The following is a 16318-nucleotide window of genomic DNA, read 5'->3' as shown; positions in this document are numbered from 1 at the left end:
CGGGAATCCTCGGTGGAGAGCGCCGGGGCGCCTCAGCCCCCCGCTACGCTGTTCTGAGCCGAAACGCGAGATGGCAGCAAGGGCAGCAGCACACCCAGCCCTGGGCTCGTCGCTCTGCTCTGGGCTCTGTACGTGCACAGCACTCCCAGAGTGCCGAGAGCTCTGCTCCATAGCTGGGTAACAAAGGCACGAGCAGCAGACGGTGCTGCTCCCAAAATTAGAGTATAGAAAGCGGTGCCGTGCTGCCCAGAGGGGAAGGAAAGGGACCCGAGCAGACAGCCAGCGGGATCTCCCCAAGACAACCAGTTCCTGTGTGATGCTGCAAAGCTCTTGGTTGGAAATGTATAGGGAAAACACATGCTCTGCTATGAAGTGATGCACATTTCTCTAGGATTGCCTTGGCCAGAGCAGGGCCAAGCCCCAGTACAAGCACTGCTCTGAGATCCTCTGCAGCAGCACCCACTGGCAGCAAAACATTCACAGCTCTTGTCATCTGCCTGTGAACACCTGGCTCTAGCAATAACAAAAGCAGCGATGCTGGAGCTGCATGAAACATCCCAAAGCATCTTACTATGTCTTGAGCAGATGCATTATTTTCACTCCATTTCACACCAGGCAGAGCTATGTGTTCTGAATACCTTCGGTAACACTTTTCAGAAACGTCTGAAAACCTTACAAGGCTGTTGCCCAGAAAACATGAGACCATCTGCCTGCCAAACGCCCAGGGAAGCAACTCCACCCAGAAACACCATGCCCTATGAAATCACCATCGAACAGCTGAGATTTGTAAGGAGGGCTGGTGACAGCCTTGCTTCTGAGTTACCTGCAAGCAGCTCCCACACACAAGCCTCAGCTGGCACTACCTATTGAAGGCTGTAGGAGCTGCATCCTCCCCTACAGGTAGGAGAGCTGAAAAACAGGTAGGAAGTGATTTCAAACTGACCTTCTGGGTTTGAACAAGGCCATTTAAACCTGTGTTAGGAGATCACAGGCTTAATTGGCTCCTGTTTTCGGTAGGGAATATGAAATCCTGACTCAGGCTCCACTCACAAAGAGAAAATGCAGAAAAAAAAGTTTGCCTGAACAGGAACCTCAGGATTTTACTCCACCTCTGAACTTCTCTTGATTCACACTGAGTTCAGTGAAAACAAGATGGTTCTCAGAGTTTTTAGTGGCATAACTGACATTCTGTACCAGTTACTTCACCCGAGGCACTGTGGCAATGTGAAATGAAGGAAGAAGTACAGGCACGGTGTTCACGGAGGGCAAACACTGCTGTGGTGTAGCAGAGAGGTACAGGCTCGCTCCTGGGCTGAGGTTCTGGGTTTATTTCCATCGCCTGCTCCCCCCCGGACAAGCAGAGCTGCTGCCTCCTGACTTCAGAAGCAGCATAACATCTGAAGGGGAAGACTGTGCATTTGGCAACTTTGCTTGACTTTCATCTCAGGGGGAAAATCTGCTTCTATCCCATGTGGACATTGATTGCTGGAAGGATGCTCTCATAAACAAAATGCTGGAGGCCATTTAATCTTCTGCCTCCCTTCCTCCCCAGCTCCCAGCAAACCAAATATAAACACATGAAACAGGGACAGAAGCTGGCAAAATGTCCTCAAGTACAAAGATGTGCAAAAACATCATCTACACCAACATGAACCAGCAATTCTTGCTAATCTGCTCGCATTATTTGAGGGAGGCAGTTAAATGGTAAGGATGGAAAAATCATTTTCTAATCACAGCCTGCCCTAACAGGGCAGAACGACAGCTTAGACAGAATCTATCACCTAATTAAAGGTGAATCCAATATTTTATTTTATTTTTTAGTGAATATTAGAGAGTTTCAGGAGTCTGTGACCTGCCCTGACATGTGCCTCCAATTTTTGGTAAATAATCACCGTCATCTTTGCTTTGACCACATGGAGATAGGTGATAAGTAAGTAATATTTTCCAATTCCAGTTTGTTAAAGTGGAAACCAGACTTTCATCCATGCCAAGCTGCTGTATCAGATCATCTCAGAAATATCTCACTTCTTATACTCTAAAGGTTTTAGCCGGACAAAGTCATCATCTCGCTTGTGGCCATTGCAAAAACAGACTAATGTGAAAATTAAAAAACAGTATTAGAACCTTTGACACAAGGGGTATTAGACCTAAGGAATTAATTTATATCTGAAAAATAAATAAAAGTCCTACTGAGAAGTTGCTGAAGATCACTGCCACCACACTGCAGAGCAGAGCTATCAGATGCTGTCCTGTCACTGCCACTGCCACGCAGAATGTCACATCTCCTGTACTCCTGTACGTAAGAGATACATTGCATAATGTTACAGATGGCACAGCTCATAGCAGTCGGGATTACATTTATTAAAATCAGCTGAGGTGGTTCTTACTCAGATTCTACAATTTCCCATGCAAGGTGACCTGAGCTTCTTTTTTTTTTTTTTTTTTTTTTCAGTAGCACCACAGTAAGATTTATAGAAAATAGCGACAGGTAGACTAGAACTATCACTGTGCATCAATACCAACTGCTGTAGGCATTGCTATAAAACTACATCCATGGACACCTGAGTTTGCAAATGAACGGCATTCTTAGTGTCTCCCCCCGGCAGGGGGAGAACCAACAGAAAATTATCTACAAAACCTTCCATTAGCTTGCACCTTCACCCTCAAATGGAAAAAAAAAATAAAGTAGATGTTTCAGCAGCAAAATATAACCCTAACCATATTTATGCACTAACCAAATAGTTACATTATTTGTATAGGTTATAACATTATAGCTATATCATTTGTATAGTTATAGGACAGGCCTTTATGAGGCCAAACCCCTTAGCTTCATGCCTGCTGCAAAGCGCTGCCCTCTGCAGCCAGGCTGGTGTCGGTGACCGGCGGCACAGGGCGCACCCCAGCAGCACACAGGTACAACTCCTTATGCCCTCATCTACACACGCTGCGTGTAAAACCACGCACTGCGTGTAAGGTCATACATGCTGCATGTAAAATCACACACACCTATCACCACTGAGTTTTCAAAACCATCGGGTTGAGCACAGAGGAGCAGTTGGCATTGGGCACATGCTTACAGAGCTGTGCTTTTATACCAGAGAGGTAAAGGCACAGAGCAGTAAAGGTACATAAACTGCAAAAAAAACCTGCAAGACTGAGACCATGAGCACGCAGCGCTGGATATTTTTCTCTGCAAGCCCTGCAACGTGCACCCACACAGCCCTTGTTAGGTGTGTGAGCATCAATTCACTCCGGTTGCTCCCGAGCAGGAACGTGTGCCCCCAAAAACACGCACTCTGCCCCAGCCCAGGGCCTCGGGAGCTCACCGCCCACCCAGCCCCACTGCCCCACTATTTTATATTTATATTTTATATTTCTCTCTCTCTCCTCCTTTGCGGTGGCAGTTGTAAATCTACCTTTCTCAGAATCCAATAAAAAATTAATTGGAAAAAAAAAAAAAAAAAAAAAAAAGCCATTTCATCCCTAACAATAAAAGACCAATTGACTTCTCAATTTTCTAGTGGGCAGGAGAAGAAATCAGGCATACAGCAGGGAGAAACTCAATTCTCCAAAGCTCTCCCCTTCAGGACTTCCAGAGCGGCAGTCTCAAGGGTGCTGTGTCCCCTGCCGCCCACGCGCTCCCAGCCGGGTGTTATTTTCTCGGTTCTGAAGGCAGCAAGAATTCCTCCTCCATTATTGATGGCTCGGTGCGCCGCTGCTCCAGCAGCCTTTGGCTCAGCGCTTCCTGCTGCCTGCCACTCATCTGCTCCAAACGCCCCCATCCTGCCGAGGCACGCGGCTTGCTCCCCTCTCTCCCGAGCTCCCCTGTACCAAACCCCACACCGGGGGATGCGGCCTGGTGTCCAACCTCTCCCCGTGAGCTTGTGGGCTGCAGGCAGCCTGGGGACAGGGATGGAGCAAGCCCCGGGGCTGGCGAGCCAGCAGTGTTTGCACTGATCCCTCTTGCCAGGACGCCAAACACAACACTGAGGCCCCAGCTGTGGGACAAGTGGGTTGAGGCAGCCTGAGTTTTCTGAATCCTTCCGAAAGAAGGAATAGGATCCCAGAAACAGCAAACAGAAGGATGGAGCACACGGCAGAGTGGGGGTAGGAGGGCACATGCGCCTGATAGGGCCGGATTCATCTCTTCCTCCTGCCCTCTGCCTCTTCCCCTTCTTGCTTCTTAGCTCCTTTTGCTTTATATCTCTCTCTCATAAATAACTATTTCATCATTTTAACATTTCTTTAGGAAATCTGGGCACGTAACAAGTGCAGAACCAGATGCACCTACAGACAGGGGGGCAGCACCATCACCACAGTGTGCCTCGAGCAGCACTTGGGGGTGCCAGGGCTACTTTTAATTACTGAGCGAGCACCAGATCTGGCAGTTACCAACCACAACTTGCAGCCGCAGCCACAGATGGCGCAAAATACCCACAGACGTTTTGCAGAAATCAGCTCTGTCCATCAGTGCAGACTTTGTTGCAATGCAGTTGAAGCCTGGTCCCTACTGTTTCCCAGATGGTCCCTGACCCATCCACATCCCCATTCTGCCCGGCACAGCCTGCTTGCTGGATCGGGGCTTTGATCCAGGAATGGAGCTGTTTACAACACATATGCCACTTCCCTTGGCTCTAAGAAAAACAAAACTAACAGTTGTCAACAACTTTGAAGTAAGAGCAGGTTCACAACTCAAAAGCAACTGCAATGACACACCTTGTCTAGACTCTATGTGAATTAAGAGAAAGCTCAAGTTCATTTTCATGATACGGGTCCAGCATGACGAGTGGTTTCTTTTGTGTTTTCTTACATAGTCATCAGAAATTTTGGGCGGATAACCTTTATAAAACCAGTTCCATAGGTGGGCAGTAATCAGACAGCATTAGATCTTAAGTTTCAAGTGTAAAGGAAGGAAATTAAAAATTTGTATTCAGGTTCACACTTTTCTCCTTTCTAGAGCTAGGGGCTTTGAGTCACCAGCTCTTCTCCACTGTAGTAGTGCAAGAAAATGACTTTTAAGAATTCTGTAATTATGTCTTTATTTCTGGGAGCATATTTGTGTCAGCTAAGACAGTCTCTGTGTTATTTACAATCACAAAGGCTGAGTGAGAACAGTAGAAGTCCTCCTGGCTGCCCAGTCTGGGGATGGGGTACATAATTGACTTCTGATTGTTTGCCAGTGAATACTCAGGAAAGCTTTCTGCCTTTTTGCTTTCCCACCCCAGTGTATCCTTTGCACCCTGTGCAATACCTGAACAGCTTGGGACTGACCTCTGAGCCCATCCTAACTTCTGACATCATCAGGTTTAACCCTCAAACTTGGATACAAAGGGGAGAGGCGGGAGGTATTTGAACTGTTCACCAAAAGACAGCAAATTCAACTTTACAGCGAAAATCCGTCTTACCCCAACAGATTCAGTGATTGTGAAAAAAACACCTAAAAAAAAAAAAAGTTAAGCAATTTCACACAGTGGAAAACAGCCCAGGGCACAAGAAAACTAAAACCAAACAGTTTGCCGTCAGTGCTGTAGACTGTGTTCAGTAAAAACAAAAGATCAAACAAGTTCTGTAATCATTATATAAAGCACATTTGCTATGGCATGTGAAGAAAACATACTTCCTTCCTAATACTAATTAACATTAGAGAGTTGTGGGCTGAAATGCAGGATAAAAATAGCTGTTTAAACTAATCACTCAGCAAGATGTAAATGTTACATATAAAGTATACCTAACGGGTTGGAATATTTATCCCAGAAGTAAAGCAAGCTTTCACTACTTATGAATTATAAAAGTTTCTCTTCCTGCCTCACTGCAACAATATACGGGCCCTCTGCAGGTCTGTGACCACGTCTCATAGACTGTAGCAGCCAAAGCTGTGGGGAGTGAAGGGAAGCAGGAGCAAGGGGCATTGCCAAGTTGTTGTATAAAGAGCACGAAGATATTCTGATGGGGTACCATACTATGGCTACCAACCCGTGGGTAGGTTTGAGGGTTGCAGACGATGCAGAGGAGCCCACAGCAACACCAGCAGCTGCACCTGTGCGGAATCTCCATGCCCCTTTCAAAGCGCATTGCTAACATGCACAAATCAGCTGGCTCTGCCTAACAGGGAACAGCATTCTCAGATTTAACCAGTTGTTCCTGAAATTACGTATTCCACACTTCCACAAACAAATCCAGGACAAATTTTTGCTTCTTGTCCCTCCTCGCTATTCCTTCCCTTTTCCCTATCACCACCAGCACCGCTGCTAAATCCCCGTTCACGGGCAGCAGCCGGCACTGCTGCAAGGCACCCATGGCTATCAGGACACCAGGGTCTCCAAAATATTCCCGAGCAGAAACTGTATGAAAAAGTTCAGGATGCCAAATGTTCTTGAAATAATACTTCAATAGTTTCCTAGCTATAACAGTTTACAAGTTTCTTGAATTTCCCCTAGCAAGAATTCAATGTGGGTCAACAACTGGAGAAAAGGTGTTGAAAAAAGCTAATTCTTCCATGTCTCTTTAGAGAGGTGCTGTATTCCTGTTCTCAAAGATTTGTAGCCACCTGAGGAGCTCCCCACCCAACACAGACACCACTGACAGGTATTAGTAACACTGTTGTGCTGCAGGACCTGCTGAAATTAGTGAGCAGAGCCCACAAAGACATCCCCATGGTTCCTGCCCCTCTCGAGGAGCATTGCAGCGTTGGGCTGGGCCCAGGAGCACTGAGCTGCTCACCAGAAATCCACCACAACAGGGTGCACTTGGCTCTGGAGACATCCACCTAACATGAGCCAAGAAGGCGAGACTGCCCATTGCGTATTAGGCTAAAGAACAAGGAAACTGTGGGTTTCTTCATCAGCAAAGGACCAGGCAAAAAGAAAATCCTCCAAGCAACTTCTACAATCCCAGGCCACAATCAGATCCCAAACCCAAGCTACCTGAGTCTCTGATCTCCTGCTGTGTGTCACAGGAGTACAATTTCAGCATGCAAAGATTAAATAAAGCAGTCCTGAAGAGACTGAGAGTACAGCCCAGGACAGCAGCTCTTACATCCCACCCCAGTAATTTGTCAGAGATGCCTCAGACCAAGGGCCAGCTGCAAAAGAATAAAATAAAATAAAATAAAATAAAATAAAATAAAATAAAATAAAATAATAAAATAAAATAAAATAAAATAAAATAAAATAAAATAAAATAAAATAAAATAAAATAAAATAAAATAAAATAAAATAAAATAAAATAAAATAAAATAAAATAATCCCTGAAATCAAAAAGGCAACTTGTCATAATGAACCCCAAACCTCCCCTATGACAGAGGGACTGCAGATGGAACCGTTCGGGGCACCACAAGCACCACCTGCGCTCCACCTTACAACGTGACTCATCCCGCGAAGTGCCTTGTTTCCCCCTTGTAGCTTGCAGTGTTTGGGCTTCCCAAAAGGGTCACATCAAACAAACGGCTACCCCTTGACTCTACACAGCGACACAGAAAGCTGTGTGCCAAACTGCGCTCCAGAGGGGACTGGCTTGCAAGCATGCCATCCTCTCCTGTAGAGTGAGGAGAGGAAGGAGAGCCATGACCACCTCGAAAGGGCCAGCCCCAAAGCCCACAGCTCCTCCCAGGCATCTCTCAGCTTGCAGGAGAGCACCCAGGGTGCATCCCCAGGCAGCTCTCTGGGTGCCGGGCAGGGGAGCCCACGGAAGTGCTGGGGGAGCCGGAGATCTGCCCACAGGCACACTGCATGGATCAGCTCTGGGACAGGGGCTGTGTGACTGTCACAGCTCACTGGGTTTCCTCGTCTTCACCTGCTGCAAGTGTTTAAAGACAGCCCCGTGTCCCCATGTTTAAAAGCAGTCAGTAAAGCTCGTGTAGCATTCAGCTTCTAATGGGGGAGGGGGTGGGAAACAAACAAAAACCCAACTTAAAATAGCATTAATGAGTAGTTTTCTTCAGAAATAGGTTGTGGAGAGGGTGATCTCTATGCTACAGTTTTATAAAAGGGTCCTTGCCCACAGGAGGTTACAGCCTGAGACAGAAACGAGGGGAAAGCAGAGCACCAAGCGAGCGGAGGCAAAGTTGTTCAACACGCTGAGCACCAGAGGCCTGACCCTTCAAAGCATTATTTGGAAAAAAAAGGGAGCAATTTTCAACGTAGGAGGATGGAAGAGTTTAAAGGAGGATGAGAGGACAGGTTTGTAGGCTTCTGAGGAAAATCCCCCTAATTTCAGCTAGTCCTCGCTCCACAACTATTTTTCCACTTCTGTTCTCCCACCTTATTTTGCCCTTAATCTCACAGTGCATTCTTCCTCCCAACTCAAAGAGCAGCCCACAAGGGAGCCAGATGTGCTGACCGTACGGATATAAAGCAGCAATCTGCATAACAACAAGAACCACGTGAAATAATCTCATTTTTACCATCTTGCTTCTATTTTTTCCAGTAGAAAAAATAACACATATATCTAGTTCGGGACTTGTTCTTTTCAAAGCAGTTTCATCTTCTTTAATTCTTCCTCCACCTTTCAGGGCTGGGGTGCAATGTATGCTGATACAGATAATTCCCATCCACATACACGCATGCATTACTGTTTTGCAGCTATTTTACCTTTCTCTCCAAAGGCTATCATCACATGTGGAAGGGAAATGCCCCGGTAGCAAAATTCCTGCAGGAGCAGCAGTGACTCATTTCTAGTGCTTCTGAGGAGAGAGGATTAAGAAGGGAGGAAAAACAGAATTCTGGGTCTGCTAACTGCATGAAGTATTGCTGAGTTTTAATCTGTGGTGGTAGAAGCACATACGAGATCCTGAGAGATGGCTCTAAGTCATGACATGTGGATATACAAAGTGAATGCTAGTTTAATGTTGCCTCAAAACTCCTATTTTCTCCCACTACACAATGAATGTCATCCACCAGCTTCCCAGCCTCAAAGAGCTGAACCCAGGAGCAAAGGGAATCTCCGTCGAGGAGAGTTGCACCCAAAGATGTCATCTGTCTCTAAGTAGCAACAGTCAAGAGACAAAAAAGGCTCAATTGCAGAACAGAAACTGGATCTTAAAGTCAGGAGCTGTGAGCAGCCTCTAAGCCCTTCTCTCGGTGTCACTTAAGGAGACTGGACCTTGCACGTAACTCCCAAGCAGCACCACGGACTCCTAAGTGCTGAGCACCCATAAAAATCTGGCCTCAGCTGTGGGTGTTGAAGGCCTACAAACTTATCCAAAGAAAATCTGGCCTGCTGGATTTGACCCAAAGCCAATTGAATCAAGCTTTGGATTGGGCTTCATGAATTTTTCTTAGGAGACGTAAGAAGCTGGACCTTCCCCTCGTGCTATGCACCATGCAAGCAGACCCTGAGAGGCAGCCAGCACCACAAGGAGCCAGCAGGCTAAGGAGGGATGGGGAGAGAGGGACGAGAGAGTTACGGTCACAGCACACTGGTCACAGGGCCACGAGCAGGGGGCTGTATCTGTTTTAAAAGCCATTAAACATCAGATTTCAGTGCCTCTGATTATTTTGCTGTTACCGATGTGCTGCTTCTACCTCCAACCTATTTTCTTCTGCTTGTTGCTCGGAGCAGACCACCACTGAAGTTGTCATTTTAAAATATTTTCCACTGTGATTAAACAGCTGCTGCAGTCAAGTAGTTCTATCTCCTATCAAAGTTTGTAAATCACAGTATAAAAAGATGCGAGAAGCAAATAATCTGGTATATAATAGTTATTTGATTTTTTACGTATGTGTAGAGAAAATAAGCACATTAGATCTCTAGCCTTTAATTAAAAATAGTTGGGGGGAGGGAGTAATATCATAATAAGTAACATCTGACCAAAAACTATTTAGTAAATCATACCCTAAGTGTGGCCAAAAACTGTAAGATTTACTGCAAGTAAATCATTATTGCTATCTGAGTCTGAATAGCTTCCATCTGATTCCATACGAAAATACACTCCATGGAAGCACAGCCCCGAACTTCAAAGGACGTACAGGATGCTACTAATTTCTGTATCTGACAGTGTGATGCAACATTTGGATTTGCATCTCTGCACTTCAAAGTGTGCCACTCTCCAGATAAAGTCTCCATTTATTTTGACATGGATTCACAGAGGTGAACAAGAAAGCAAGCACCCAAAACGGACAGTGAAATCCCCTCAAAACAGAAACAAAACAAGACCAAAATGTAAAAAGCTGCTCTGTCTGCTTCTTTCTATATTCAGTAATGCCCCAGAGAACAGGGATTACAGAAGAGTACAAGTCATGGTTGCGGTACTTGAAGTAATCTCCAGTGTCCAAAACGCGGTGTCAACATATGGTACTCAAATGCAGATTTAGAACATCTTTGAAGTAATATTGAATCTGACTAACGGTAAAATGTAGACCTAGCCGCCTTTTCTTTTTTTTCCTCCCATACTGAGGTTGTCAAAAATTTCAAGAAGGGCAGCTGGAGATTAGTGGATCTTTACTCTGTGATTTATGCAGAATTTTGTCTAAAAATCACCACCAAGATGAATTCTGATGGTCTGCATTACTTTTTTCCTACCTGGCAATGCTAGGATCCTACGTTACATTGACGGAGAAGCTTCTACCCTAATAACACTATGATGACACTTTAAAATGCATATTGGACACATACACATTCTCTGTAAAGTTCCAGATCTAAAAACCCTAAATGATGGAATATGATCACAATTGCAGCACCTATCTTAATCCCTCCGTCAAAATACATTAAGAAGCCTTATGCAGCTACAGCTCCTGGAACTGTTCTCGCTTCCCTTGTGTAAAACATCAAAGTCTTTTCCAATACCAACAGCTGCTGACCAGGAGCACACATACAACCGGTATAATTATTTATTTATCATTAATTAAGCACTGATCATGTTCAGCGTAAGCATTCAAGACAAAAACATATCTTAAAAATCTGACAGAACAGAGATTGTTGAGGGGCAAAATTGTAAAACCTTCCAGGTGAAAACCCAGGAGGAAACTAGCAGCGTTTCGAAGCCCCGAGTAATACAGGTTCAAATAGCTGCACCTACAACCGCATTAAATAAGATACCACTGTCGTTACAGTTTCTAATTGAGGAGTAATTACCAAGTATCCCATACCCTAGCTATATACTGTCCTTATAATTAAGTTTGCATAATATGCTACTACATTAAAAGGATTGCCTTTGTATTTAATTATCTTTGATTTTTTTTAAGAGAAAAGAGAAAAAAATCTATCAAAGCTAACAGGACTCAGAAGATTTGTGTAATAAATATCATATGCAGATTTTTATTTCCCAATTCAGCTGGAGACCAATGTAGTATTTTGAAGTTTGATTAAGGCAGTTCAGCTCCTCCAAAGTTCCTCTTTCAACATGAAATAGAAGTTGTGTGGTGCTATTCCATGAATTTTTTTAAAGGAATAGCAAGTTTCATTTACTTGGTTAAATGACCAAAAACCAAATAGTGTTCAAAGAAGAGATTCAAAATTAGTGTGCTACTACTTGGTTATTATCATTCGGTGCCGTTTGCTCGGTGCTGTATTTACACATACAGCCAAAACCCCCAGTCCTTACTTAGGCGAAAAAGGTCAGCAGGAGTTTTGACTAAGTCCTTCAGGATTTGGGCCATATTGAATTAGAAACCTATATAATTCCAAACATTTTCTCCATTATATAGAATTCTTACATACTTAAGCAACTTTGTATTTAGAGCGAATCTCAGAGCTTAAATGCAACTCGCATCTGGATTGGAGGCTGTGCTTTATATTATACAATCTGCAGTTACTGGAAATGTTTGTATCCTTTACTGAGAAAGAATGATTCATTTCATAGAAATTTTCATCTGCTATTAATCTTCCAGGATATAGTTAGTGTTCTGATATTTTCAGATATTGTTTTATGGAGGGATTTAAAGTAGCTCTCCCTTGGCAGCCTGCAAGATTACTCAGTGATTATAAGCAACTCAATACTGTATGACAGCATTTCCATGCAAGGGACTTACAATCATGTTTCATTAATTCGGCTTGAATGAAGCCTCATTTCAGGCCTTGAGGAGCTTAAGATTTATGTGAAATTAATAACATAACAGATGTCTTCACAATTTGGTTCCTCTGAAAAAAACTGATTACTTTGAAAACTTCAATGCTTTAAAATGCAGACTGAGGGAGTTTTTACTCTAGGGTAAAGAGTTATTCGTTTATATCAACCGTATCTCAGAACTAAGTGGAATTTAAATGTCAGATTTATATTAAATAGTCATATTCACCATTATTACATGTAATAAACAAAAGCCTATTACTTTCATTAATAAGCTGTGTTGGACATTTAAACTAAAGCTTAGAGAGAGGGAGTCAGCACCTTTGCTAAGCAGTAGGAATAAGTGAGACACAAGGGAGGGAAAAGAAGAATATCCAGGAAGCCCTGGTTTTTTATCTTTGTTTCTGATAATTTAATCATCTTTCCCTCATAGGAAAACAAAATGCATCTGTGCTCACACAAAACTCCCCACTTTATAAGAGTTGAAGCTGTCTCTTGTGGATGCACATGCCTAAGGCCAAATGCCTCCTTTCTTCCACAGGACACTTTAAACACCGTCTCTCTTCTTTTTTTCATTTTTTTTTCAAAAATCCAATTCTTTTATCTAGGCTCCAGCCACACTAGGTGCCTTGCAAGCTGAATTTTAACGCATGCATGAGCAAGGGGTTTATCTTTAAGGAAACTGTCTATGTGATTACTTCTCCAAGTCCAAAAAAAAAAAAATAATTGAAATAAAAATTATCTCTTAGCTTTGCTTTTTGATCCGATATGCTGAAGGGCACGGGGAACAATGCATTTTTGATTCACATACTCAAGTACAGCTGATAGGATAGTGACTGCGATGCTTCGATATGCAAATACGCTACATTAAAGGGCTGAAAAATTGACACAGAGCAGGATATTACAGCTAAGACACTATCAGCAAAATCATAACAATTAGCTGTTTGATTGCCGCAGACACGGTTTGTGCACCAGCCTCCCATTTATAATGAGGTATCCCCCGATCCCTTTCTTGTCTCGCCCCACCCTCAGCACCGTGTCCACATTGATACGATGCTTCGCCAAGAGGTAAGGGCTCCGAGATAAAGACAAAATATCAAAAGCATTAGTATAAATTACAATTGTACATTATTAGCTATTTAATTACATGAGATATCGGAGTGGAGCTTGCTGATTTCATGCTCACGTTAAAAGTTACCATGGCAGTGTTCCTCCCCTGTGAGACGGCATCAGGAATTATTGTTAGCACATGCTAAAACAGACAAAGCAATGTATTCTCACCGCATTCTCTCCCTGTCTCTAAGTTTAATACCAAGGAATTCCTTAGGCACATAAAAAAAAGCACATGTCTGGCATGGGGCTGGAAAGCAGGAGATGTGAATTTGGAGATAAAGCCGGCATCCTAGGCCTAAGGCGGGCGGCTGCGGCGCTGACTGCGAGGTGACTTGTTGTGCTCTCCGGGAGGGACACCCGCTCGCTTCCCGCGCCCGGCACCCCCGGGGATGGCATTAGCGCTGCCTCCGCAGCCAGCTGCTTATCAGCTCCTCCGGAGGGGAGCGGGGCTGGCAGCAGGCGGCGGGAGGGGGCCGGGGGGAGAGGGGAAGAAAGAGGGAAAAGACCGAGGAAAAGGAGGAATTAATAAGGATGGAGGGAAAGGGGGGAGCTGCACTCGACCCAAACGTTGATGCAGACAAAGGCCTGATGAGGGAGCAGCGCTGTCGGTGTAACGCTGACTTCTCCAAACACACCAAAGCATCAGATAATGCCTGAATATATATGTCTCGGCATACCAGAGAAGAAAGCAAGGTTTAGAGATGTCTTTTGGTGTCTTGCCTCTTTTTAATGGAGGGAAAGTAGCATTTTATGCGAAAAATCTGAAGAGCTCCTCCATGGCAAACTGCAGCAAAGGCTGGGGTCGCACAGGAAGTTTCCCCACCAAATCCCCCCGCTGGCACCACCGCAGGGCCTGTGTGCCACAGCTACACAAAGCCATCCTCAAAGCTGCCGGGATCCTCCCCGTCTGGCAACAGGGAGCTGTGTCAGCGTGACTCCATCGTAAAGGCTCCAGTTTAATGTACGGCTTTTGCTTCTCTTTGGTCTCCTGCATGAGGTCTCCGCAGAAGGTTTGGTTAACAAGGCCAGGCGCTGACGGATGCTGTCATGCACCATGGCAGAAACCTTTCTGCTCAGAGACAGATTTAAAGCTAAATTAGCAATACGAATTGAATCAATTATGGAGCCACTGATAACTGAGATGGGAAAGGCTGTCTCCAGCCCCGTGCCAGGGAAGTATTCTCACCCTTTCCCAGCAGAAGTATGCTGAAGCACATCAAAAACCTCACCTGGAAAGGAATCATTTCACCCATCGCTGAACTGCAGACAAATGGACCCAAAGGTTCAGTTCTCCTTTTGCCTCATCAATTTTTGGAAGGTTCATATAGCATTAGGGAGGGAAAGTAACACAAAACTCACCACTTGTATTTGATGTAGGAGCAATATGACCTCAGGTACCTGCTGCGCCAACAGGAGCGAGGCAAAATCAAAGGGTTTGAAGCTGTTGCTGTGATCAGCCCAGCCCAAAGAAGTTGCCAGGACCTCTGATCAAAGCTCTCACCCATACATTGTGGCTGTAAAAGGTAAGAGCAGGGAACATTTCAATCCCAGCCCAGCAAAAGGACGGGGCCCCTGAAGAAAGATGAGCCAGCCTTTTCAGGAAGAAGCTCTGGGGGCCACCGGGTGGATGGGGAATGTCCTTTGTCCACCCTGGCCACTGAGGCAATGGGCACAGCCAGTGCCAAGGCAAGCAGCACCCCAGTTGGCTCCAGTTCCCTTACCATTACGGAGACGTGACATGCCCCAGGACAGGGGTTGTCAGAAATCTGCCTTCACCAAAGTGCTCATTTTTGTTGTTCTTGTTTTGATTTTGTGTTTTCAAACTTGTTTCTCATGATTTACTACCAATGAGAACATTAATTTCTGAGGAAGAAACACAGCTTCTTTACCCAAGCCATTAAAAAACAAAACAAACAGATATTAACTCACTTGTTTTCTGAAAAATCTTCAGACATTTCCAGTCACTCCCAGTTAAAACAGAAAAGTTCAGATACATGGACATGACATGCTTTCTGTATACCCATTGGAAAGTTTCAGGAGCAAGGCAAAGACATACCTGATGGTGACTGACTGCAATTACTCCCCAAATTTTAAAACAAACAATGAAAACAAAACAAAACCCACAATGTTTTCCTCCTTGCACATAGTTGGTAAGAGCAGCACTATTATGGCCAAACAGGATCCATTGCTTAAAGAAGGAAGAAATGTTTGTGGTTTTGCCTTGGCTTTTTGGTAGCAGTTTCTGGTGTGTTTGTATGCGCTTTTCAATGGGTTTATCCCAGAAGTCTTTACATAAAAGCCTCTTAAAAGTCAGTAATTTTTTTCTAGCTGCAGCTAGCCATTTCCCACTTATTATGCCAGTCTGATGTATGAATAAAAAAGTAACATAAAAAAAACCAACAACAACAACAAAAAAACACTCAATTTTGTATTAAAATAGCCCAATTTTAGGATTTATTCCCCCATCTCTGAGCACATCCATCGGTAGCCCCAATATGTGCGCACTCTTCTTCTGCTCCCTTCTCCTCACCCTCAGCCTGCAGGTTCCCAAACAGCTTTGTGTGATGGGTCTGGTACCAACCATTCCCATTCCTCACCATTTCCCTGAGTAGTTTCACCTCATTTATCAACTTCTCTTCTTTAAGGTAAACATTTATCACAAGTTAACACTAAATACAGTGGTTTAATGAAGCTGGCTTTCAGGGACAGGTAGAGCAGCACAATACCTGGCCGTTAGGGTAATTTGGGAGTAAGTCAAAGTTTGCTGGAAGTAGCGAAAAGCATTTAACGTGGAAATTGCAGTAATAAGCTGTAAGCCCCTCTGCTGTCCACCTCCTGCAATGCAATCCCCATGCTAATGTGATTGCTACCCAGAAATGGTTATTCTTGCACTGGGACTCCGTTTTTTCCACTCCATTCGATGCTGGGCAAACAGAAGTCAAAATTTGGAAACGTTGTATGAACGAATCGTGTCAGTCTCCATGGACAGCTGCACCATTTCATTCATACCGTAAGAATTATCCTTAAACACTGATGTATTTTCATCTCCAAATCTTTTTCACCTAAACTAAAATTTCAACATTAAAACCTTGTTAGTGCAAAAGGAATGGAATACTGAAGAGCTTATTCTTCCCAAACCGTCATCAACGCTAACTTTCAATGCTAGCTTTCCCCACAAAGTTTCTGGCTTGCTGAATCAGCATT

General features: G+C 44.3%; 1 protein-coding gene across 14 annotated transcripts in view; it reads right to left on the bottom strand.

Annotated features, from left to right (window-relative positions):
- The window catches only part of LOC101791976 (uncharacterized), a 716414-nt gene that overhangs the window by 388779 nt on the left and 311317 nt on the right, over positions 1 to 16318 (bottom strand). For all 14 annotated transcript variants that reach the window (XM_072043940.1, XM_072043938.1, XM_072043941.1 and 11 more), the window contains one exon: positions 2191 to 2293. The gene's annotated coding sequence lies outside the window, so the exon portion shown is untranslated. The remainder of the gene's footprint in view (positions 1 to 2190; positions 2294 to 16318) is intronic.

Source organism: Anas platyrhynchos, chromosome 12 (assembly GCF_047663525.1).
Source record: "Anas platyrhynchos isolate ZD024472 breed Pekin duck chromosome 12, IASCAAS_PekinDuck_T2T, whole genome shotgun sequence".
NCBI lineage: Eukaryota > Metazoa > Chordata > Aves > Anseriformes > Anatidae > Anas > Anas platyrhynchos.
This window is presented reverse-complemented; position numbering and strand designations above follow the sequence as displayed.